The sequence below is a fragment of the Saimiri boliviensis genome, chromosome 6 (assembly GCF_048565385.1).
Source record: "Saimiri boliviensis isolate mSaiBol1 chromosome 6, mSaiBol1.pri, whole genome shotgun sequence".
NCBI lineage: Eukaryota > Metazoa > Chordata > Mammalia > Primates > Cebidae > Saimiri > Saimiri boliviensis.
In genome coordinates, this window is record NC_133454.1 from 21,900,476 (window position 1) to 21,925,058 (window position 24,583).

Sequence of the window (24,583 nt, forward strand, 5' to 3'; positions counted from 1 at the left end):
CGGATATGGCTTCGGTCCCCTCGCCTCTCCCCTCTGCAGACAGCAGTTTGCTTCTGTTGCGTTTATCCCCCCCCCCCCCCCCCGTTTCTCCGCTTCCCTCCAGCGCCGCAGCCTGTATCACGTTGATGGGATTTGGTAGAGAAACCACAGTAAGAGTGTGCTTCTAAATCTTGATTTTCGTCTGTAGAGGGATCAGCTCCTCGAGCCCTGACAGAGCTGTGCGGAATGCTGAAGTCTGGGGCACATTGGCCCTGAACTCCCTTCCCCCAAGCCCGCAGTGAGGAGATGGTGGTGTGCTTGGGTGGGGAGTGTTTTGTTTTTGCCACATTCCAGCGTTCTGAAGCCCCTAGTGCCCTCCCATTGAAATCTCCGATCTGTCTGAATGTGTTCCGTGCTGTAAAACAAATCCTCCCTCGCGCAGACCTGTGGGGCCCTTCGGATTTCCTGCCGCTGCCATGATCCTTAACAATGCGATTGCAAAGCCAGTGCTCCGCTGGAAAAAAAATCCCCAGGTGCCAGCCGGCCGCGCCTTGACCTTGCCGAAGGAGCCTTTAACCCGGCTGCCAGAGGGGCTCCAGCCCAGCTGCGGGAATCCAGGAAGAAGGAGGGCGCCCCGGAGGCGGCTGGGTTCGCTCCCGGGGCAGGGCGGGAATCGGGTCTCAGCGGGGACGGCAGAGGGGGAGGGGAGGGGACTCCGCGGCAACCTGTTTCCCAGAGCGCAGGGCCCGCGCATCCCCGCTCGGCTCCCTCGCCCCCCTCCGCGCGCCCCTCAGGGCCCGCCTCCCCCGCCGGCCTCCAGTTGTCTCTGGGGTGCCTGAGTTGGCCGTGACTCCTCGCGCTCTCCACTGGAGTCCACGGGACGCCACCAACTTTGGGATCCTCGGTGGCCGGAGCCGCCGTGTGAACCAGCAGGGCGGCCAGGTGGGCGGGGCCTGGGCGGGAAACTGGAGCCGAGACGACCACGTTCCAGGCCAGGTTCCAGCCCCTGTAGCGCTGCGCGGCACGGTGCAGGGTCCCGGCCGCCTTTCTCCCCTCCTCCGCCCGGCCATGTTCCTCTGGACCCCCGCGCGCTCCGGGCCCTCTGCAGTTCGGCTTTCCGCGGGAGCCCTTCTCATCAAAGTGACGAGGGGTGTTTTCACTGGTGGTGACAGTGGGAACAAGTTTTCTACACGTGTGTGTGTGTGTGTGTGTGTGTGTGTGAGTATATGTGTGCGTTGGGGAGCGGAGAGATTTGCGGTGAAAGCACACATAGCGCAGAAAACGGGATTTCCCTCTCCGGGCGTTATAAGGGAATACTGAGAAAGAATCCGTTTTTTCTGGTGAGGGTGTGGACGCGAAGCCCTTCCACCTAGTGAAACTGGACCTGTTGAAGCTGACTGCCGGGAGTGAACGCCTGTCTCCCTAGCGGTACCTTGCGTGCTGTAGGTCCTTGGAAATGTTTGTGGAACTGAAAGTCTTCAAGATATTTAGGTAGGACTTAGGTCATAGATGTTCGAGTGCTTTTAGGGGACTAATTTTATTCCCAGCATGTGTCTCGAACGGAGGGGAGGGCAGGGATCGGAGGGCAAGTGGAATTGCAGTCTTCTGAAGGGATCAGGGACGGAGAGCTTCGGTTTTCTAGAAAGAGTTCTCGGATTCTTCCTCTGCTGGCATCGTGTTCTCAAAGCCTGTGTTTGGGGGTGGAGGTGGAGTGGTGCAGTAAACCGATCAGCCATCCTAATGGGGAGGGGGGCGGAGGGAGGAAGAAGGGTCCGCCTCGACCAGTGTGGGCCCCAAGGGGCAGAACTAGCGCTGAGTCTGAACAAGAACCATCAAAGGATAGTTCTGTAGTGAGTGGAGTGGTCTGGAATATGAGGTAGGAGGCTAGGTATTAGAGTAGTGGGTTTCCAAGTACTCTCCTCCAATAGAATCTGATTTTATTTAGTATAATCTCCTCAATCTTTTGCGGTTTTGTGTGAGTAAGGTGATAGAATGTGACTCTAATCTCTTAACTGTTGGGTTGGAATTCTTGCTCTGTGGCTTAGGCAAACTGTCTTTGTAACTTCAGTCCTCTCCCTTGTAAAATGGGACGATATTGTCAAGTTTACAGCACTGTCAATATTAACATCCAGAGGCCTCTGGGTACTGTGGTTCCTTCACAGTACTGTGGTTCCTCTGGGTACTGTGGTTCCTTCTACCTCCTGTATCCCTTTCCAGGAAGCAGCTTGCATTTGTTGGGTGGAGGTTGAGCAGAGAAATCAACAGCCCCAGAAGAACCACCAACCTTGCATCCAGTCTATTTAAAACCAGCTTCAAATGCATGAAATGAAAATATCTTTTCTTTTCTTAGGAAAGTCATTTTCAGTTTTGTTAGAATTTGTGGTTCATGGAGTCGCTTTTTCTGACAGAGTTGCGTCCTCATGCAGATTGGCATGTTACATAACCTGATATTTCCAAATCAAGTTACACAAAAGGGAAAAGAAGGTGATTAGGAATTAAAGATTGTTGGGCAACACAAGCAAGAGACTCAATTTAAGATGCCGACTCACACTCTAACTGTGCTAGAGGTTGAAGTTAAATGAGATTTGATCAGCACCAGAGGTGCAAGTCTCCGCCTGGATATTCAGCCCCGGTCGGGTTCCAACAAACAGCTGCGTAGCCCCAGCCCAAACCTTCTCTGTAGTTCCCATCCCAGTGCCTTCTCCCACATCCATTAATCTAAAAAATGAAACAAAAGAACAATGGGATTTAAATCACCTCCTTGCAGATTTGATTCCAACAGCCTAGCAGGGTAAATCAATGTCAATTCTAGATCTAAGGGGCCGATTTTTACCTGCCTTCTTACATGGTCTCAGCCTGGCTTTCATTGTAACTGAAAGCTGAATCACTCCATCTTTGCTTTGCACTGACAGATGGGCTGTGGGGGCCACTTTGAAAGTAACATGCCCCACTTCTCAGGGAGCCAAGCAGCATAGATCCCTGAATGTTCTCTATAAGGAAAATATCTATGAAACAATGTAAATATATATGCCTGTTGCTCACTGGGTTATATATTTACTACTTTGGTACCTTTTTTTTTTCTTTTACAGTCTTTAGTCTAATGACCAAAGTAATATGTGCTCACTGTAGCAAATTCAGGCGTTACAGAGAAAAGTAAAACCAAAATGTTATACCGCATTTTGAGTTGTACCTTGTGACTTTTCTTTATGAATGTAGAAAAAATGATGAGATCCTAGTATAATATTTTGAATGCTGATTTTCATTTAATGATAAGGCATTCAAATCTTTTCATGCTCTAACTGTTCCTCCTATGACAAAATTTATAATGTTAGATAGACCCCCAGTGTTAGAGTATGGCAGATTTATTTAATGAGTACCTAATTTTTTGACTTTGTGTTTTTCATTTTTTTATTATAATAAGACTGTAGTAACCATCCTTGTACATACTGTGCAGTTTTGGTGTTTTCTTAAGATACATTCCTAGAAAGTAGCATTTCAGGGTTAAAGGCAGAGACCATACTAAGGCTTCGGTCACACATGAAAAGCATTCAGGTATACTGAGATGTCTCCTTCATCTTTTTAACGAGAATATGGCTATTTACCTAGAGGCTTGGGAGCCCAGGTGGTAGAAGAAGGCAGAGGTGACAATCAAACTTCAAGCAGGGAATTTGCATAACTGTTCTGCTGAACTGATAACACAAATCCTTTTTCCAAGAACATTTTTTTCCCCCTGGCTCTTGGAATCATCACTCTCTGGAGTTCTTCAGCCAGCAATGGAGTTGAAATATTTAAATATGTTCCTCAGCATTGTAGGTGGGGCTGGCTCCATGGTGAATGACAAACAGTTCCTCTGAGAAGGGTGTGTGTCTTCAGCATTTGCTGAGGCTGTGGATTTCTGCCTCCCACCCTTTCTCTTTCCCTTCGGTTCAGAGGCCTTAAACTGGCCTGGTAGATCTTACAAAGCAAACAGTTGAGACTCTACCCAACAGCAAGCTTATCTCCACCTGCTGCATGGCATTTTACTGGGAAAAGTCAACCCAGTCGAGTCTCCCTTCACAGTCCCTGGGCACAATCAATCAATCAGTCAACATGCCTACATGCCGTTTTGAAAGTGGAAATAGACATCTTGGCCCCTCCTTGCATGGTTCAATCCAATCAGAGGGTGCTTTTGCCAGTCCCCCTCCTCATCTGTGGGATATCTGTGACCCAGAAAAGACGTGTTTCCTGCAGTTAGACAGCTATTCGTCTGGCAGAGAATTCAGTGGAACCAGTGGGGGAAGTCCAGTCCTCTCGTTTCTGAGGGGCCCCTGTGCTCAGCAGGAGCCATGAAGGGTTCCTTTAGATCAGGTAGAGAGGTCACCTCAGGATTGTTTCATGGTGTGGTCACCATAGAGGGAGCCCGCTCTGTTGGTTGCTGACTCTGACTTCAGACAACGGTTTAGATGCTGCTTTGATACTTACGCCATTCTAGTTTCACTAGGGAAAGTGAAGGGATGTTTCTGTTCGTTGTCATGTTCTGAACATCAAATCAGAGCTTTCCTTTCATTTGGAAAACAGAAATGAAACAGGCCATACGGGATCTCCAGAGCAGTGGTCAGCACGGCAGTTCCTTTTTCGTCCGTGTTCTGCACTGGTTTTATACAATGGCAGCACTGTAGCTTCACCCAACAGTGCAAAAGGGTATCAGAGGCAATTGGTTAATCATTAAAATCCTTAAGAACATTAGGTTTTAAGAATGGTTTTTTTGTTTGTTTGTTTGAAAGTCGATTTTTCTCACTGTGGGATGAGTGTTGATTTTTAAAAGGCTGGTCTTGCACCCCTTGAAAGTCAAACAAAAGGGTTGCAGTTAGTATATTTATGGTTTTGGGTAAACCTTGCCGATTCCTGTTACCAGTTTTCCTCACTATAAAGTTTGGTTTGGAGAAGAGAGTGGTTTCTGTATTTTGTTAAGTTAGTGTGATCTCAAACTCAAACGTGCACACTCCTCATTCTGGGATCTTGTTAAGATGCAGATTCTGCTTCAGTTGGTCTGGGGAAGGGCCCAAGAGTCTGCATTTCTCACCAGCTCCCAGGTGCTGCCATGCTCCTGGTCCGTGGTCCACACGTGGAGTACCAAGGTTTCAAGCTACCTACTGCTCTCACATTATTTCAGAAAGTAATAATCATGACCCCTGGACATGAAGAGAAGTAGCTTGTATTTGATGGCAGTATTAAGGGATGTGTCCATTCTTTCACTGAGAGTTTGGGAATCATCTTTATTTCTACAGAGTGCGGAGAGGTGAAGTCATTCTTCTCATCCTGTGGAGTTGGAAAATGAGGCAAAGAGCAAAACAAACACATATCCAGTGGCTTCTGTGTGTCAGAGAAACTGAAGCTCAGTAAGGCAAAAGCCATTTGCCTAGGGCCACACAACTAGAGCTAACGTTTGATGGTAGGCCTCTCTGGCTCCTAAACCCTTATTTCTCCTAGAATGGCAACTTTGTAACTTTCAAGAATACCACATAATTAAAACTGATTTAATGAGTTTTAATTATGTGGTATTCTTGAAAGTTACAAAGTGTTTCATTTTAGAGGTCCTTTTTCTGGGCCTACTTTGAGAGTGGATCAAGACATGTAAAAATTTGCATCATTATCATGCAAGCAATTAAAGTGTTTAAGAGCTTAAAAGCAATTTGTTCAAGTTGGTTAAATATTCACCCTCCCCAATCTTGTTTGTATTATTAATTTACTCATCAAACTGTGACATCAAAACTATTGTGAAGGTAAATTTCAGTATCTTCTGTTTGGTAGAACCTTTTAAATGAGAAGGGCTGGTATTGATGAGGTCCACAGTGAAAGGATCCAGTTTAGGATGAGTCAGAGAAACCAGCATTTTGCTAAATAAACGCAGCTCCGCTTTGGCCTCTGGATGAGAACTGGTCGTTTAAATGTTTTATTAACGTGCAATTATTCTGAGAACCAGTCGACAGTGCAGCTCTTTGCAAACATTAATTAGCTGATCCTCACATCATCCCACATGACAGATAAATAGCATTAACCTTGCATTTGAGAAAACAAATGGACACACAGAGATGAGGGAGGAAGAGGGCAGCTCTTGCCTTGAAAGAAATATGGTACAAGTAGGTGGACTTAGAAGACCACATGAGTTTTTTGCTTCATAAATTTTTATTGAGTGACTCACTAGAAAATCTAGAGCTATTTTATGCAATATAGTAGTCACTAGTCACAATTTAAACTAAATTTAATTAAAATGAAACAAAACTAATCATTGATTTCCCTGGTTGCACTAGCCACATTTCAAGTGCTCAGCAGCCACATGTGGTTAGTGGCTGTGATACTGGACGGTGCAGTTATAGAACATTTCTATCATTGCAGGACGTTTGATTAAGGTTGGGATAAAAAAAAAAATGCAAAGTCCTTGCCATTATGAACTCCAATGTAAAATTTCCTTAAACAACACCTGATACATGGCAACTACTGAGTAACTCAAGTTGTGGTAAACTTCTTTGGGCTAATGGTTCGAGACCCAGCTTCTGGAGCTAAAGGACTGAGTTCAGATCCTGGGTGTGTCACAGACTGAATGTGTGACTACAGGTAGATGACTATTAAAATGATGTATGACTGCAGGTAGACAATTTAAATGCTGTGTGCTGATTCATGCTGCTATTTTTCACTTGTCTTATTAGCCAAGATTATTTTTAAGGCAGTGTTGGATCCTGGAGAGGGTGCTGGGAAATAGGTACTCTCCTTTGTTGTTTGTGGAAATGCAAATTAATAAATTCTTTTAGGAAAGCAGTTTGGCAGTAACCGTCAGTAGACTTTGGAACACTTATTCCCGTTAGTCCAGTATTCGGATTCTAGGAATCTAGCCAAAGAAAATAATCAGAGATGGGCAGAGAAGATTTAAGAATAAAAATGTTCATTGCAATGTTATTTATAAAAGTACAGAAAAAGGTAAACAATTGGAAGGAATAAGTAAAGTGTGGCCAAGCCGAACAGTGGAATATTATTCAAAGATTATGTGTTGCTTTGGAAATGTATTTTGTGACAAGGGAAAATGCCACAATAAAAATTATGTTTAAAAATACTAAATGCTATACTGCTAAACCCCAGAAGTATTTTTTAAAGTAGGTATTTGTTGAAGCGGGACTACAGAAATAAAGTACTGAGTAGTTACTTGTGAATTAATAGAATTTTTGATGGTTTGGGGAAGATTGTTTTGACTTTTTCCTTTATTAAGTTTTTGTGTTTTATTTATTTATTTAATATATTAACTGAACTAACCTAAGAAGATTGGCAGCTGTATGTCCCTGTGCTTTTTCTGCTACGGAATGCATCAGAGACTTTTAGCTGCTCCTAATCTGTTCTTTCTAGCATGTTTGGAACTTCTGGCTTATCTAATCTAGACTTTGTCTGCTTTTAAGGCCTGGATGTTCTTTCTAACGTTAAACCTTAATTCGTCTTTATGGCCATTTAAGTACATTTTCTACATGTAGTAAGTGATTCTGACTGAGCAGCATGGGGTATTGCAAAAGGCATCAACTTCAAAGATGGAAAGAATGAGGCTCAGACCTTGAATCATCATCATCGTCTCCTTGTCATGGAACCTTGGGTGACCCGTCTGTGCCTCAGTGTCTTCATCTATAAATAGGGAAGCAATAGAATCTATCTCATATCTCATGGCTGCGTGGATTGTGCTCATTTCAGCGGGACATCTGGCACATACAGATAAATAAAGATGCAAATGTCTTCCATGCCTGGGGTGCAGCACCCTCTAGAACGTACACTCCTTCAGTGCTTGTGCTGCTAGAGATTGTGAGATCATCACCCTGCAAAAGAAGGAGAGGAGGCATTCAACATGACCCCTGCTACAAGGGCTTGTGAATGGCAGAGCTGGGACCTGGACAAATGACTGGCTGACTCCAAGTCTTGTGTTCTCTCTGGTACAGGCTTGGAAGCTGTGTTTCCCACTTGGGTCATTGTATTTTGCTTATTGGTTTTCCTAGGCTGCACTTCATTGTGATGCCATCAACCCCACAACATCTTCCAGCCTTGCTACTTGTCCCTGTCAAGGAATAAATAAAGCAGACATTCCTTTAGGGTTTTTGTTTGTTTTTGTTTGTTTGTTTGTTTGTTTGTTTGTTTCAGGTTGAATGATTAAAACAAACATGCCTAACTAAAAAGTGGCCCTACGCTGCTAAGTGACAGCGGCCAAGCCACATTCCAGGAAAAATGTAAACTGCTTATTAGTGGTTCAGCTCACCTTTTGCCACCTTGAAACAAGGTCTCCTCCCAAATTTCATCTCTTGGCAGCTTGAAAGAGGCACTAAATTTGTCATCGGCTGCAACTCCCAGTTCTCACAATTTCTATCTATGATACCTTGGGTAAATTACTTAATGCCTGTGTGCCATAGTTTCCTTATCCATAACAATGGGATAATAATGAATATTTGGCAGAATTGTTGGTAGGATCACGCAAGAATCTTTGTGACAGTGTTGTGAGTCCTTGCCATCCTTGAATCAGCACCATTATTTCCAAAGCTTTTGAAGTAATTTATTGAGGTATCACTAAGTCACTGCTTCCTTTTTCTCTGTTATTGATGGTTCTCCCATATATTGCAGTTAAGTAAAATGCTTCTTCTTTTTTTTTTTTTTTTTTTTTTTTGAGACGGAGTTTCGCTCTTGTTACCCAGGCTGGAGTGGAGTGCAATGGCGCGATCTCGGCTCACCGCAACCTCCGCCTCCTGGGCTCAGGCAATTCTCCTGCCTCAGCCTCCTGAGTAGCTGGGATTACAGGCACGCGCCACCATGCCCAGCTAGTTTTTTTGTATTTTTAGTCGAGACGGGGTTTCACCATGTTGACCAGGATGGTCCCGATCTCTCGACCTCGTGATCCACCCGCCTTGGCCTCCCAAAGTGCTGGGATTACAGGCTTGAGCCACCGCGCCCGGCCGTAAAATGCTTCTTAAGGCCATATAAGAAAGTGAAAACAAACAGGTTTGGGGTCGAATTATCCGCTTTGCATTCAAGCAAGTTCCTTAGGTTCTCTGAGCTTCTATCATTTTTTTCACTTAGAAAATAGAAGTGTCCGAGACAGATCCTGGCTCAAATTCCAGCTCTGTCTCTTTGCCACCTCGCACCAGCTTGATCATGTTAAAAACGAGAATGATCTTCTGCCTGTTTCTCTGAGCTCCTGTCAGGCACTAGATTTAGAGTTACCCAACCCTGGCTGTGCATTAGAATCACCCAGGCGCTTTTACCAAAGATGCTCTGCCACGGCTCCAGGTGGGACCTACTCATCAGAACTCTGTGAAGCTGCCCAGGTGATTCTAAGGTACAGCAGGGTTGGTCAATGCTGCATAGAATCGAGCCTTACTAAATGTAGGTTTCCTCCGTTTTCAAAGAAGCATAAAGGGATCTCATATTGAGTAATTTATGTATGAGGTGAGTGACCTAAATTATTTGAGCTATGGGACTGCAGATATGGTAATCAAGGCTTCTTCCCCACCCCTGCCCTCGTTTTTGGCAAACTGGGGCACTTTGGTCAGAAAAGCAGCCTTCTCACTCAGCCTGTCCGCTTCTCATTCCAACACAGCTGCATTCTGAGTGCTGGGAAAGGCCTGGTCCTTGCCTGGAGATGTCATGATAGTCCTTTGACCTACTTTTGCTTCTTTTCTGTTCACTTCTGGGCTATGCTCCATTAACCATTCAAGCATAGCCCTCCACCAAGCTGGCAAGGCCTCAGGATTCTTCAGGTGGAAGAGGGAATGCCTGATCCCTGTCAGCATCCTAGAAAACGCTTATCAGATGATACTAGCTTTCCAGGGCTAGTGCCAGTGACTTGGCATGACCCAAAGGCCTGGAGGATCTGCACTTCAGCATGATTGGGTTATTTTACATCTCTTAGACAATTGTTGGTTGAGAAGTTCTTCTACTTGGCAGTCTGATTTTTTTCTTGCGATCATCTCAAACCCACCTCAAACTGGGGAAATGTGTTGTGTTTTGGAGAGGGCTTTTACCATTTAGTGTGCACAGGCACCACGTGAGGACTTATTGAAATGCAAGTTCTGAGTCAGTGGGTTGGAGGGTGGGCCTGAGCGCCTGCATTTCTGACAGGCTTCCAGGAGATGCTGACATCGTGCATCTAAGGCCACATTTGGCTTAGCAGAACTCTAAGACCTTGGTCTTCCTTCCTACTTCCTTTTTCTTCCTTGTCTCCTCAGATTCAGGAGCACCAGATGCAGACTGTCACTGAGTGAACGGAATCAGTTTTGTGCGACTGTTTGTCAGTATTGTTGTAGCTCAGTGGAGGCAATTGTCATATGAAGTAGACAGAGTGAATAGTGGCCATTATAATCTTGCCATGGAAAGGTTCCAGTTCCAGGTATTATGTTGTACTCTCCAGGCTTCTTTGGTATTTTCAAGCACATTAAACCTTATGGCACATTGTGGAATAGACAGTGATTTTTCTTACTAGGGTATTACTGGGAAAATTTTATAACATTTATTATGTTTTTGCTTAATGTGGTTTTCTTCTGATTACAACAATAATGCATGTAAACAACAAAAAATTTAGGAAACCTAAGATAACAAAGAGAACAAAAAAAAACTAACCCATAACCCTGCCACACAGAGGTAGTTTCTCCTAGCCTTTTGGTTTTCTTTCCAGTTTTGTTTCTACATAAAATCCTAATTCCCACCACTACCCTCTCCCACCATAATTTGGAGCACATTGTATACATCAACATCTACCACGATCATTTCCCCATGACATTGTTTTTCTCCAACATGACATTTAATAGCTATGTAGTAGTCCGTCATAAGGATATACCATTATTTATTCACCTAAATTTCTACCGTTGTTTTCAGTTTCTTACCACAGTAGTTAATGCTGAGATCAATGTTTTCATGTGCTTGTCTGTTTATTTTCTTCAGTCCAATTTCTCCACTTGAAATTTCGAGGTCAAAGATTATGCAGTTTTGTTTGTTTGTTGAGATGGAGTCTCACTCTGTCACCCAGGCTGGAGTGCAGTGGTGTGATCTTGGCTAACTGCAACCACTGCCTCCTGGTTTCAAGTAATTCTCCTGCCTCAGCCTCCTGAGTATCTGGGACTGCAGGCATGCGCTACCACACCCGGCTCGTTTTTTATGTTTTTAGTAGAAACAGGGTTTCACCATATTGGCCAGGCTGGTCTTGAACTCCTGACTTCGTGATCTGTCCACCTAAGCTCTCCAAGTGCTGGGACCACCGGTGTGAGCCACGGTACCCAGCCAATAATGCAGTTTTTTTTAAAGCTTCTGACAGTGTGCTGATCCATGATGGGCCTGTGGAAGGCTGGAACCAAGACCAAGTTTCCTCTAGTCTGGTAGGAGTTTGACCAGGGAAGTTTTCATCATTCTCGTGTTGGGAGTTTCATCATTCCCATTTTGTGTCGGCAGGGTGCCATGGTAGCACTGGAGAACCCCTGAGCGGACAGTCGCCTCTGCCACTTCAGCTCCTGGTTTGTGTGTGCTCAACTGCGTCACCCTGGGGCAGATGGTTATTAGGTCATTAAGGTTGATCTAGACCATATCTTGCTTCCTGGATCCATGAAGGTATCTGCAGTTTTAAAGGAGAGAGGGAAAGGGGGAAGAAAGGTTCCAATACTGTGTCTCTCAAACTCCAGAGTTATATATCCAACTGCCCCCTTGACATTTTTATTTGAATAATCTCATATGCATCTCATGCCTAACACATCCAAAACTCATCTTCCCTGAAAGACCCGCTCTACTGGCAGTCCTTCCCAGCTCAGCTAATGGTAACTCCATCCTTCTGGGTCATAGGCCCCAAATTTTGGAGTCAACTTTGACTCCTGTTTTTGTTATCATAGGTTATAGCTGAGCTATCAGAAAATCCTATTGGCTCTGCTTTCCAGATACAACCTCAATGCAGACCACCCTTCATGCTCTCCGCTGCTACCACCCGGGATTAGCCCCCATTTTCTCTCACCTGGATGATCGCGGGATCTCCTTTCACGAAGCTCCTCGCTTCTGTCCTTGCCCGTTGCAATTTCTTTTCAACACGGCAGCTAGAACAATCGTGTTAAATCAGATCACATTACCCATATGTTCACAACTCTGGAATGGATACCCATTTGCCTCAGAGTAAAAGCCGAAGTGTTTGAACAACCTGCAAAGCCCTCCTGTATCACTAGGTCTCCCCGTTGCCTCCCTTCCTCCCCTCATCCCTTGCCTGTCATGCCTTGCAGGAACTTGGCAGGCCCGTTCCTGCCTCAGGGCTCTTCCCTCTGCCTGGAATGCTCTTCCCCTGGATATCAACATGGGTGGCTGCTCTCCTCCTAATCTCTGCTCTGACCTCACCTCAAGCAGTCCCACCCTGACAATCCTATTGCAGTCGTAACCCTCCTCCTCTACCCCTGTGTTCCAGACCTCCCTTACCTTGCTATACATTTTCTTCTCTCCATAGTGTTAAATACTACGCGTTGTTATTCTTAACAAGATCACTGTGGCTGCTGTGTTAAGAATAATCTGAAGGTGCGGGTGGATCAAGGGCAGAACATGCTGTTTAATTTACTTATTTATTATGCTTATTGACTGTGGAAATAAATAAAGGCTCCCCACACGAGAACAAGCAGAGACTATGTATTCAGAGTTTGCTCTATCAAGGGAGTCAGCCACCATCACCTGCCTTTGTCAGAGCCCCAGAGGCACTCAAGAGTGAAAAGCTCCACAGTGAACAGAAGGGAGGCCTCAGGTCTGCCCTGATTGGAGGTTGTTGCAGGGGAAGCAGGAGGTGGGCCAGCTAGAGGGAGGGTGTTCCGAGGGATTGGTTTGGGGAGCAGATTAGGCTCTCTCTGGTTGGTCCTGGGGTGGAAGTGAGGGCAAACATAAGGAAGGCTGGCAGGTTATTGACCAAGTTCTGACTATTTGGGGTCAGTTGCTGCAGGGGTTGTAGTGTGGCCTCCTGGGCTGGTTGCTGCAGAGGTTGTGGGTCAGAGCTCTATTTTCGTGTATGGTCTGATCATTATCCATTTGTATATTCCGTCTCTCATGACTGTGGGTAATCTACATGAGGGCAGAGATCTTTGTTGTTTTTTTGTTGTTGTTGTTCACTGAAGTAACCCCAGTGCCTAGAGGAGTCTGGCAACAGGAGGCTCTCGATCAATCTTTGTTGAATTGTGTGAGGCGTTTGGCCTACATTATCTCATTTACTATTCACAGGGAGCTGAGCAAGATCTTGTTATGCCCCATTTTCCAGAGGGGCAACAGAAACTCAAAGAGGTTAAACATCTTGCCCAAGATCACTCCACCAGTGAGTCAGGGAGCCAGGGTCCCTACAGAAATCCACCTGGCCTTAAAAACAAATGTTCCTCTCCAGGAGATGCTGACTGTTACTTCATGAGCCAGGGAGGGGATGGGGAACGTGAATGTCTCGTACTTGGTGGCAGGAACAAGATAGGTACCATTGTTAGATGCCTGAACTTTTTAGCTAACTTTTTTTTTTGTTTGTTTCTTGGTTTTTTTTTTTGACACAGAGTCTTGCTCTGTTGCCAGGCACCAGGCTGGAGTGCAGTGGCACAATCTTGGCTCACTGCAATCTCCGCCTCCTGAGTTCAAGCATTTCTCCTGCCTCAGCCTCCTGAGTAGCTGGGACTACAGGTGCACACCACCACGCCCAGCTAATTTTTGTGTTTTTTAATAGAGACGGGATTTCACCATGTTGGCCAGGATGGTCTCAATCTTCTAACCTCATGATCCGCCCACCTCAGGCTCCCAAAGTGCTGGGATTACAGGTGTAAGCCACCGTGCCCAGCTAGCTAACATTTTTAATAGAAGATGTTTATCCTCTTCTCACATCTTCCTGCACTGATGAACAAAGCCTTGTTTCAAGAATTCATTTGGGAAAGAGATACTCCCTTCATAGCCTATCCCTGAAGGTGGGAAATACTGAGGGGAAATTCATTTGAGACCAGAGTGTGGGTGATGGTCTCAAGACATCAAAGTCAGTTTCTAAAAGACGCATACATTTCGGCATGTGTGTGTGCACAGATATGTGCGCACACACCTGTAATTTACAGCACATTCCTGGAACTTTTCAAGTTAAAGTGCTGCCTTGTTCTATGGTTGTTATTTCTTGATCTATTATTGTCACATGTCTCACTTTTATTTCCCCTTAATAATCACAGAATCAAAGTCACTTGTTCAGAAGTGGACTCAGAGGCAAGCAGGCAGGCAGAAACCAAAGAGATGTCACAGAGCTTACATGAGAGGGGTGGGAGCCAGGTCCACATGAGCAGATCCTGACAGCTGAGATAGATAGGCCATTTGTGCCCCTACTGTGTGCTAAGAGGTACTTACTGTGTGCTGAGCACAGCAACTCTGCCAACAGACTTGTTATACTCCATCACTGACTATATGAGTAGTGTTGCCAGGATTGGAATTTGGATCAGTGTGGCTCCAAGTCTGTGTTCTTTTACTTTACCTTTCCGGGACTCAGAAGAACATGGGCAGGAGTTTAGGGCTAACGTTTTTTTCTCTTAGTAGCTAACCAGCAGTCTTTCCTCGAAGGCTGCAGACATCGAGATGGGCTGGGGATGAGAGGCGAGCTGGCTTTAATTCAGCATCAGCCAGACTATCCCAGCAAGGATTGGACAGCCTGTGGGGGGAATGAGCTCCCTGTCATTGGGGGAGGGCAAGCAGCACTGTCAAGTCTATTGAGAAGTTTCCTGTAGGGGGTAGGAAATTGGATTCAGTGTCCTCTTGAAAGGTTCAGTTACGGAATGGCTGGCTCCTTTTGGTGGACTCCTCACCTTGATCCTTAGCACCGTTATTAAGTATACTGATTAATACAATCCATAAGGGCTTGCTGAGTGAGCTGAGCTCTGGAATAGATGTGACTGGAGACAGAAAAGCAGGAGGGTACACCACTCAGATCTCAAGGCACTTAGGATACAGTTAAAAGTACTATTAAGACATCATCAGTTGTAGAGTCAGAGTGGCCTAAGTTTAAATCTGGGCTGAGCCACCAATAGACAAGGCTTTCTCAACTTTGGCACTTTCGACTTTTTTCTTTTTCAGTTTTTATTTATTAATTTACTTTTTGGAGACAGGGTCTCATTCCATTGTTCAGGCTGGAGTGCAGTGATGTGTTCAGGGCTCACTGCAGCCTTGACCTCCTGGGCATACTTGATCCTTGATCCTCCTGGCCTTGCTTGATTCTCCCACCTCAGCCCCGCAAGTATAAGAGCTGGGACTACAGGCATGCAGCCATGATACCCGGCTAATTTTTGTTTTGTTTTGTAGAGACGAGGATTTGCCATGTTGTCCAGGCTGGTCTTGAACTCATGAGTTGAAGCGATCCTCCTGTCTCAGCCTTCCAAAGTGCTGGCATTGTAGGTGTGAGCCTCTGCACCTGGCCAACTTTGCCACAAATGACCAGATAATTCCTTGCTGTAGGGGCTGTTGTGTGAATCACGGATGTTTAGCAGCATCCCTGGCCTCTATCCACTTGATTCCAGTGCCTCCTCCACCAGTTGTGACAACCAAAAATGTTTACAGACATTGCCAAAAATTTACTGAGCAAAGAATTGCTAAGATTGTCTCTGGTTGGAAGCCACTGGTCTAGCTTGTATGACGTTTGGTAGACAAACTAAACTTTTGGTCCTACTTCCGTCTTCTTTAATGTGTGGCAACAGTATCTGCTGTGAGAATGAAATCAGATAGAATTAATCAAGATTCTGTCATGGAACCTGCCACAAAGTGGACAGACACATCTGAGAAAGAACCCTCACACCCAGGTTAGTGGGGGTGGCAGGGAAGCTTCAAAAAGCAAGAAGCATTTGAGGTCAGGCTTGAAGGATAAGAACATATTTTCCAAAAGGACAACAAGTATTATGATGATGATTATTATTTCTCCTCCCTCCTCTACCCTTGCAGGCTTCCTTTCACTTGCTGGTCACTCCCTCTTCTCTCCTGTAAAAATTAGTGAAGAGACTTCTAGATCCGCAGCTCCTGGAAACAGGAGATTTGGTTCTGGCCTCACGTTTTTAACCCTCCCTGTGACTGCTGTTCCAGGAGTGTGCATAGACTCAGCCCCTTGTTCTGGAGCAGACTGAGGATGACCCCTGTTTCCACATCTTGTTAAGTATGAATTGGAAATTTGTATCCATGCAGTTTCCTTGCAGAAAAAAAAAAAAAATGCACTGAGTAAGCATTCAGATCTGGCTTGAATGAGACAGGAGCTACAAATGCAGTTGAATATTTCATGAAGACCCTTTCAAACCACATGCTCTGCTCTTGTGGATGGTATAGGGGAGGGAGCATGGGCTGCCTGTCAGACCATCTTGGTTTAAACCCTGACTCTTTAGTGGAACTTTGTGGTAGGAAGTGTCTTCACTTCCCTGGGCCTCCATTTCCTCATCTGCACAATGGGGAGGGGGGTTGCAACTGATTGGGGATTTATTGTGAGGGTTACAGGAGATAATATAGGTAAAGGATCTGACAGGGTTCCTGGCACATAGTAGGTGCTTAGTTAGTGTGATCTTTCCAGTTGGAATCTTCCTGTTCTCTACCCAGAATTTGTGCTAGGGACAGACAGCATAGTCTTTCTGGGTGACACAGGCCAATAGCATGAAACTTCTTGGGGGATTGGGTTTAGAACAGCCTCCCTGCTTCTCCTTTGAACTTAAGCTTTGGAATTGGGCCTGGCATCCTTGGAAAGCTCACCAGTTGGTCCCCTTTAGAAGAGAGGATGTAAAGAATTCCCTCTGTTTCAAATGGCCCAGTTGAGCATACTTTTGGTTTAAAAATAAGTCGGCCTATCAGAAAGCTGTTTTAAAATGTAGAGGTAACAAGCAAATGCCTTTCTTACCTTTGTACAAAGATGAGTGATTACAAGAGCCAAAATAGAAGCCCAGAGAGGCTCCTGGGCTACAGTCCCTGCCCCAGGCCCAGCCCCAGCCTCGGGTCAGACCCTCCCTCCTTCTGTTCTACCAGGGAGCCAAGGTTGCTGTAAGAAAAGTAAGAGGAGTGTGGTGTTTCGTAACTATTTTTATACCTACATCAGACTTGATGTTAGTGCTTCTGAATTATTTAACATTTTTCTTTCTCAGCTGGCCTCTCCAGCGAGTTTCTCTTTCGGGGTGGAGGGAGTTGGGTTTTTTTTTTGGTTTTGTTTTTTTGTTTTTTTTGAGACGGAGTTTTGCTCTTGTTACCCAGGCTGGAGTGCAATGGCGCGATCTCGGCTCACCGCAATCTCCGCCTCCTGGGTTCAGGCAATTCTCCTGCCTCAGCCTCCTGACTAGCTGGGATTACAGGCACGCGCCACCATGCCCAGCTAATTTGTTGTATTTTTAGTAGAGACGGGGTTTCACCATGTTGACCAGGATGGTCTCGATCTCTTGACCTCGTGATCCACCCGCCTCGGCCTCCCAAAGTGCTGGGATTACAGGCTTGAGCCACCGCGCCCGGCCTGAGGGAGTTGTTTTTATAGGCAACCATGGAGGCAGACAAACATTGACTACAGGGCCTCTGCTTTTTTTGGGGAGTGACATTCTTAGGTATCCTATTATGAATTAGGGGCCTCACATGAAACTTAGGTGATAGGCATTATAGTTGGCAGGCATCTTGTCTCCATGTTACAAACAGAGAGGTTAAGTAACTTGCCAAAGACCACACAGCAGGAAGTGAGGGAATCAGGATTCAAACTCTGGTCTTTCTTGTTGTAGAGCTGGTACTACTGTGTTCTTTACTGTGTTTGTGTGTGTAAGAACCATGTGGGTGATTTGATCTGGTACTCCTTAAGCTAAGAGGCCCATGTCACCATTAGCTTAAGGAGTACCAGATCAAAGCACTCACAGTGTGGAGGTGAACAGAGTTGAAAAGATGCACCTCAGAAGGCTGAGCACTGAGAAGCAGGGGTATGATTCCCTTGGTGATTGCATCCTGGGGGAATGGGAAGACTGTTGCAGCCCCAGCAGGAGGTACCTTCATTGCACTTCACAGGCCCCACGTGTGGGGTGTGAGTTAAGAGCCCTTCCCTCACAGTCCAGCCACCCTCTTGAAAGGGGTATCTGCACCTTGGGCCTCATTGAAGGGGGTGATGATTGGCAGCTCTAAACCACCCTGACAACAGGAGGGAATGAACTGGACTCTTATCTGCTGCCTCTCATAATTAAGGTCCATCATAGACTTTTAATAGAGGCCGAGGCGGGTGGATCACGAGGTCAAGAGATCGAGACCATCCTGGTCAACATGGTGAAACCCCGTCTCTACTAAAAATACAAAAAAACTAGCTGGGCGTGGTGGTGCGTGCCTGTAATCCCAGCTACTCAGGAGGCTGAGGCAGGAGAATTGCCTGAACCCAGGAGGCGGAGGTTGCGGTGAGCCGAGATTGCGCCATTGCCCTCCAGCCTGGGTAACAAGAGCGAAACTCCGTCTCAAAAAAAAAAAAAAAAAAAAAAAAAGAAAAAGAAATAGACATCCTGGCTTGAAAGGAATCCTACTGTAGATGAAGATCAGTCTCCCTGCAGAAACACTGTCTCGCTAATAACTGTTTTTTTATTTCAGAGCCAGGGAAGATTACACATTTTCCTTGTTCCGTTCCTTTAGCTCCTATTTAATTATTGGTGACCTCGAGATGACTCTCTTTCAAGCATTTTAAACTTCTCATTCTACCTTGTGTGAAAACCCCGTTAGAATTATAATATGAACTCTCTCTGGGAGATAGGCCTCTGCAAATTAGCTAGGGACACTTATTTCAAAAGTGCCCATCATTATAGTTTCAATAAAATTCACTGGGGTAAAGCAGTTGTTAGTAATGTTAATAACAGCTGTATTTTGATAGGAATGCACTTTATGACTGTATCAAGCAATATCACATTCTGTTAAATAAAGTAATATTTGACACGGGTAAATTCCTTGATATTAAATTTCAGATAGCTATATGAAATACTAGGTTCTCCTTCACATACATACGTATTAAAGTGGCCCTACCTTTTTTTTTTTTTTTTTGCATGACTTTATTTATGAAAACTCATAGACAAGGTAATGGAATGATATTCCAAGATAGCCTCTTATGTGAAATAATTTGATTTAAATTTTTATAAGCATTACAAAAATTGACCAGTGTGCTTTCAAATGCCTCCACTTGTGTTTTTGCAAAGAGGAAAGCAAAAGGAGAGTAGGGAGAGTCACATTTAAAAAACACTTTACACAGCTGGGTGCGGTGGCTCACCCCTGTAATGCCAGCACTTTGGAAGGCCAAGGCGGGTGGATCACCTGAGGTCAGGAGTTCAAGACCAGCCTGACCAACTTGGGGAAACCCCATCTCTACTAAAAATACAAAATTAGCCAGGCCTGGTGGCACATGCCTGTAATTCCAGCTACTTGGGAGGCTGAGACAGGAGAATTGCTTGAAGCTGTAAGGTAGAGGTTGCCATGAGCAGAGATCATGCCATTGCACTCCAGCCTGGGGAACAAGAGCAAAACTCCATCTCAAAAAAAAAAAAAAAAAAAAAAAAATACTTTACACATTAAAAAAAATACCCCCTACCAGATGCTTCTGTGCACTCCTGAGCTCATCTAATTTACACACAAGCACCCTAGAAGCCGAGTTTTCATTTACAGCAAAGCTAAGTGAAAGCTTTGGAAGGTCTGGAAAGCTTTTGAAACCTCTGGAAGGTTAAATAACATCCTTGAGGCTACACTACTGGTGGAATTGGCATTAAACTTGGGTTTATCTGACCCTGGAGTGCCTGCTCCTACCTCTGCCCCATTTAATTTAAAGTGCCTGCTCCTACCTTTAAATTAAACAGATTTAAACATTGTTTCCATATTGTGTGGATATGTGGGCATGTGGAAGGGAAAGCACTTTTTTTTTTCTTTCCACCTTGGAAGCAAATAACCATCCCCCCCCACACAAAAAAAAACCCTGTTTTTTGTTCAAGTAAGTTTTATAAATGACAAGTTAGAGAGGTTAATGTATTTTCATGTAGCAGAAAAGCTCAGAGTCTTCATTAGGCCTATGTGAATCTCCAAGAGAGTTATAAATAGCATATAAGAGTTCCCAAACTTCTAACATATGAGTTTGTTTTTTTTTTTTTTCTAAGCAAAAATATTCACTCACTAGAGTAGGGTTTCTTCAGAAACTCTGGGAAGTGCTAACTTTGTGGACTCGTGAATCTGTTGTATTGTGATTGTGGTTCCTCTCGTAGTGATACGCTCCAAGCAGGAAGCTTGGAGAGTCCTACCGTGACTGTCTCCCTCTTAGGAGGCTGCAGGCTGCCTCTCTTTCTGACATCTTAGTCACTCAGACAAATAGCATTCGTTTTTGTTCTAACCCTTCCCAACCTGATGATTTTATGGAAAACATCAAAGTATTTAAATACAGAGTAAGGATTTAACATTTTTAGAAAATGTATGTCAAATGATCAGGAGGGAGAAAACCTTTACCATGGATTGGGAAGGATTTGCATTGTTGAAAGAGCTAAAACACAAAGATAAGCTTTAAAAATACCTATATGGAACAAAGAGAACACAGTGGGTTTGAATCAAAATATTTAAATCTGCCTTATTCCATTAAAGGAACTTTAAAATAAATGGTTCCTCATTTATTCTCTCTCACACATACGTATACATACACATAAAATATCACAGGAAGTCTCATACTCAACCCCTCCCCACTCCCACCTTGTATCTGGAAGGAACTAAAGAATAATTTGTTTTACCTAGGTAGCTGGGGAAACTGAGGGTCCAGAGAAGGAAAGGGCTTTACCCCAACCCACAAAGCCAGTTCATGGGACATGAGGCCAAGGAGCGGAGTTGGGGATGATGCCTGATTTGCTTTCCACCCCTACTGTGTTATAGCAGACCCTAATCTCTTTATCTCCTCACAACCAACCAGGATATGGATGTTGTCTTCATTAAAGCTGAGGAAATGCAACTAGGAAATGTCAAGCGACGTGACCCATGGCTGGTAACTGGCCTTATAGTGGGATGTGAGCCCACTACAAAGTACATATCACACAGTCAAGTCCAGAGTGTGAGTTTCCTGTTTGTCAATCTAATTTTACCATCTCACCTGCTATGCATCCCTGTTTTACAAGACAAGAGATACTGACCCAGTTACCTTCTGATTAGTTGGGAAGGAACACATCCATCCCTGCGCTGTGATTGCTATGGGTGCCATTTGGAACATGGAGGAAGGGAGCTGACCTCTTACCTGTGGGTGTGAACTGCTCGACTACCCTGTTCCCAAGTGCTCAGGTGGTTTATAAGCAGTGAGGTGAGTCACAAAGCAGACAAAGGCCACTGACTCAGCAGTTAGAAGGAGGTGCCCTCAGTTCTGAATTCAACATTGCCATGAGTTGCTGGGAGTGGTTTTGGATTCTTCCATGTGTTTTTGAAAAGCCAGGCTTTTCATCTCCTTCACCAGTTTAGATGCGCGTTTGTCCTTGGGGCAGGGAAATGGCTCAGCTGACCTCGTGGGCTTCTAGCCATCCTATGTGTCAAACAAGTTTGAGCCAAGCCTATTCTAGATGTGACCTGGAATATAAGCAACCCAATGAGTTTGACTTCCTTCACAGGTGTTACCTGGGGAAGCCATACATTTATTCAAGTGATGCCACCATTGCTAAACACAAGGCTGGATGTCTCTTTGGAAATTCGGGAGTTCAGCCATTTATTTATTCAGTCATTCAACTAATATCTGTTAAGAGTGTCCAGTTTTCAAGCACTGAAAAAGTCGTGGGCAAAGTAGAGGAAAAGCCACCCCTGCCTTCAAAGAGATGACAACCTGTTGGAAGACACAACCGGGTAATGGAATAATTGGATTGGGGTGTAAATGTACAGGGGACATACAAGAGCCATCTCTGCATAGGGATAGTCAGGCAGGGTCTCAGAGAAGAGGTGAAGCACGAACTGTATGGAAGGGTGATCAGAGGTCGCCAGAGTGATGAGAGAGGACATTCCAGATGCAGGGAATAGCATATACACAGCCACAGGAAAATGAGAAGTCACGTTGTTGCAGGTGGACTAGAGCAAAGATGTTTTGTTGGCTGGTGGAGTGAGATGAGGGAGAATAGATCGGTGGGATTCATAAGAGCCAGAATTGGCCTTTAGAGCCAGCTTGTAAGCCACATGGTTAGCTGTGACTCAACAGATAGAAATGGCATCTTGCAACCATTAGTATTCTTGTTTTCATGTTCCTCATACTGTAGTTTCAGGGTCCTTTGCGTGTTTGGGGAAATTCATTCTACCCTAAAGAAGCAAGTTGCTAGGAAATCCTCAAAGAGATATTCTAGACTGGCGCTTTTCAGTAGAGGTTTCTGTAATGATGGAAATGCCCTGTATTTGTGTCTTCCAGTATGGTAGCCATTAGTCAGATGCAACTATTGGACGCTTGAAATGTGGCTAGAATAGAATTTTAAATTTTGCTTCTATTATATATAATTTATGGTACGTATTCATCCTTTGTCATATTTATATTCTCTTTCTATTGGGCAGTGCAAGTCTAGTGGGAGGAGACAATCCCATTACTGATACGTACACCATTTAAAGTATATTGTGGGAAAAGGGTCTTCCCTGAAGCCTGCACCCCACGTAGGGAGAGTGCAGTGAAAGAGTGATAGGATCTGCCTGGGGGTTAATAAGAAAGGATTTCAAGGGGGCAGAACTTCTTACTGGGTTCTGAGGGTTTAGTCAATCTCTGAGCAGGGAAATGTGAAGGGATTCCCTCAGGCAGAGGAGAGAGCATGAGAAAAGGTGTGGAGGCTCCAGAAAAGCACATCCATAGGGGATACGGGGTGGGATGAGGGGACCTCAGGAAGAAGGAGGCCACAAGGAACTTGGACTGTATTCTAATGAAGCAAGAACACTTTATATAGATGATGTCACATGCCAAGTATCAGCAGGTATGTCATGAGCATTATCCAGGATTGCAGGAGACATACAGAGTTCTTGAAAGGACAGCATAATTCTTTTTCTTTTTAATGGACTTTTTTTCTTTCAACAGATATATATATATATATGTACATTATATATACATATATATATGTACATTAGCTTCTCAGGTACATGTGCAGATCATGCAGCGTTGTTGCATAGGTGTGTACATAACCAGGTGATTTGCTGCCTTCTTTCCCCCTTCATCTATATCCAGCATTTCTCCCCAGGTTATCCCTCCCCACCCTCCCCACTCCCAATTGTCCCTCCCCTGGCCCCCCAACTGACCCCAGTGTGTGATGCTCCTCTCCCTGAGTCCATGTGTTCTCATTATTCAACACCCGCCTATGAGTGAGAACATGTTTTGTTTGGTTTTCTGTTCTTGTGTCAGTTTACTGAGAATGATGGTTTCCAGATTCATCCAAGTACCTACAAAGTATAGGAACTCATCATTTTTTGTGGCTGTATAGTATTCCATGGTGTGTATGTGCCACATTTTCTTTGCCCAGTCTGTCATTGATGGGCATGTGGGTTGGTTCCAGGTCTTTGCTATTGTGTACAGTGCCACAATAAACATGCATGGGCATGTGTCTTTATAATAGAATGATTTACAGTCCTTTGGGTATATACTCAGTAATGGGATTGCTGGGTCAAATGGAATTCCTATTTCTAGATCCTTGAGGAATGGCCACACTGTCTTCTGGACAACATAATTCTTTGGACATGATACGTAAACACCATGGTTCAAAGCCAAGGTTTTCTAGGCAGAGTGCAAAGTTAAAACGTCTTCTACTTAGGTACAGCTCTCTGTGCTATGTGGTCATGTTTACTACCACTGTGGTCATGTTTACCAGGCACTCTTGTGATTAGTATTTCCTGTAAATCTTTAAATCCAAACAACGGCATCTGGGCACAAGAAAGGGTAAGAGGGAGCAGTCCCCTTTGAGCCATCAACAAACAGCCCAGAGGAAGACAGTGAAGTCCTGAGGCTGGCTGGCCTGCCCAAAGCTGCCGAGCTTTTCCCTGCAGTACACTACCTTGCCTTTGATGCCAGAACTTAGTCTCTGGGCTAAAGGAAGCTCTAGACGTGTTTTCAGTGCTTACGTAAGAGTCAACGCTTGAAATACACCTGCCTTTAAAGAGCAAAAAGAAAGTTCTTTTAAGTTATTTCTTCAGCACAACCTAAATGTGCTAAACATTGACATTCTTATGCCAGTCCTTAGATTTGAGACTTTCGGTTAACTACTTTCCAGATACCTGTTTTGCCCTTAATGTTATACAGTATTGATATATTGATCAGGGCCTCAGCCACAGTGCATCTTGGCTAAACTGTCCTAGGTTTCTGGCAAACAAAGGATGACTGTGTGAGTGGCAAGAAAGCGTTGATGTTACAATTACGTGCAGTGTCTCTCTCTTTTTTTGCTGCTGTCTGGTTATGTACCAAAATCCTAACTGTACCTGAGATAGAAGATGCAAGCTTTGCACAAAAGCAGTGTTAGTAGCAGGTACACTTTTTAGGGTTTGGAGCAGAGACCTGGAGAGAAACCCTGAGCCTGCCACCAATTAATTTGTGACGACACAAATTACCTGAACTTGTTAAGCCTCAGTTTCCCCATCTAGAAACCTAGATCTTAATGCCATCTCATTAGATTGTTATGAGGTT

The 24,583-nt window shown here is 44.6% G+C and overlaps 1 protein-coding gene across 5 annotated transcripts in view; it reads left to right on the forward strand.

Annotated features, from left to right (window-relative positions):
• The window catches only part of TENM4 (teneurin transmembrane protein 4), a 3,045,593-nt gene that overhangs the window by 2,213,808 nt on the left and 807,202 nt on the right, over positions 1-24,583 (forward strand). The window lies entirely within an intron of this gene.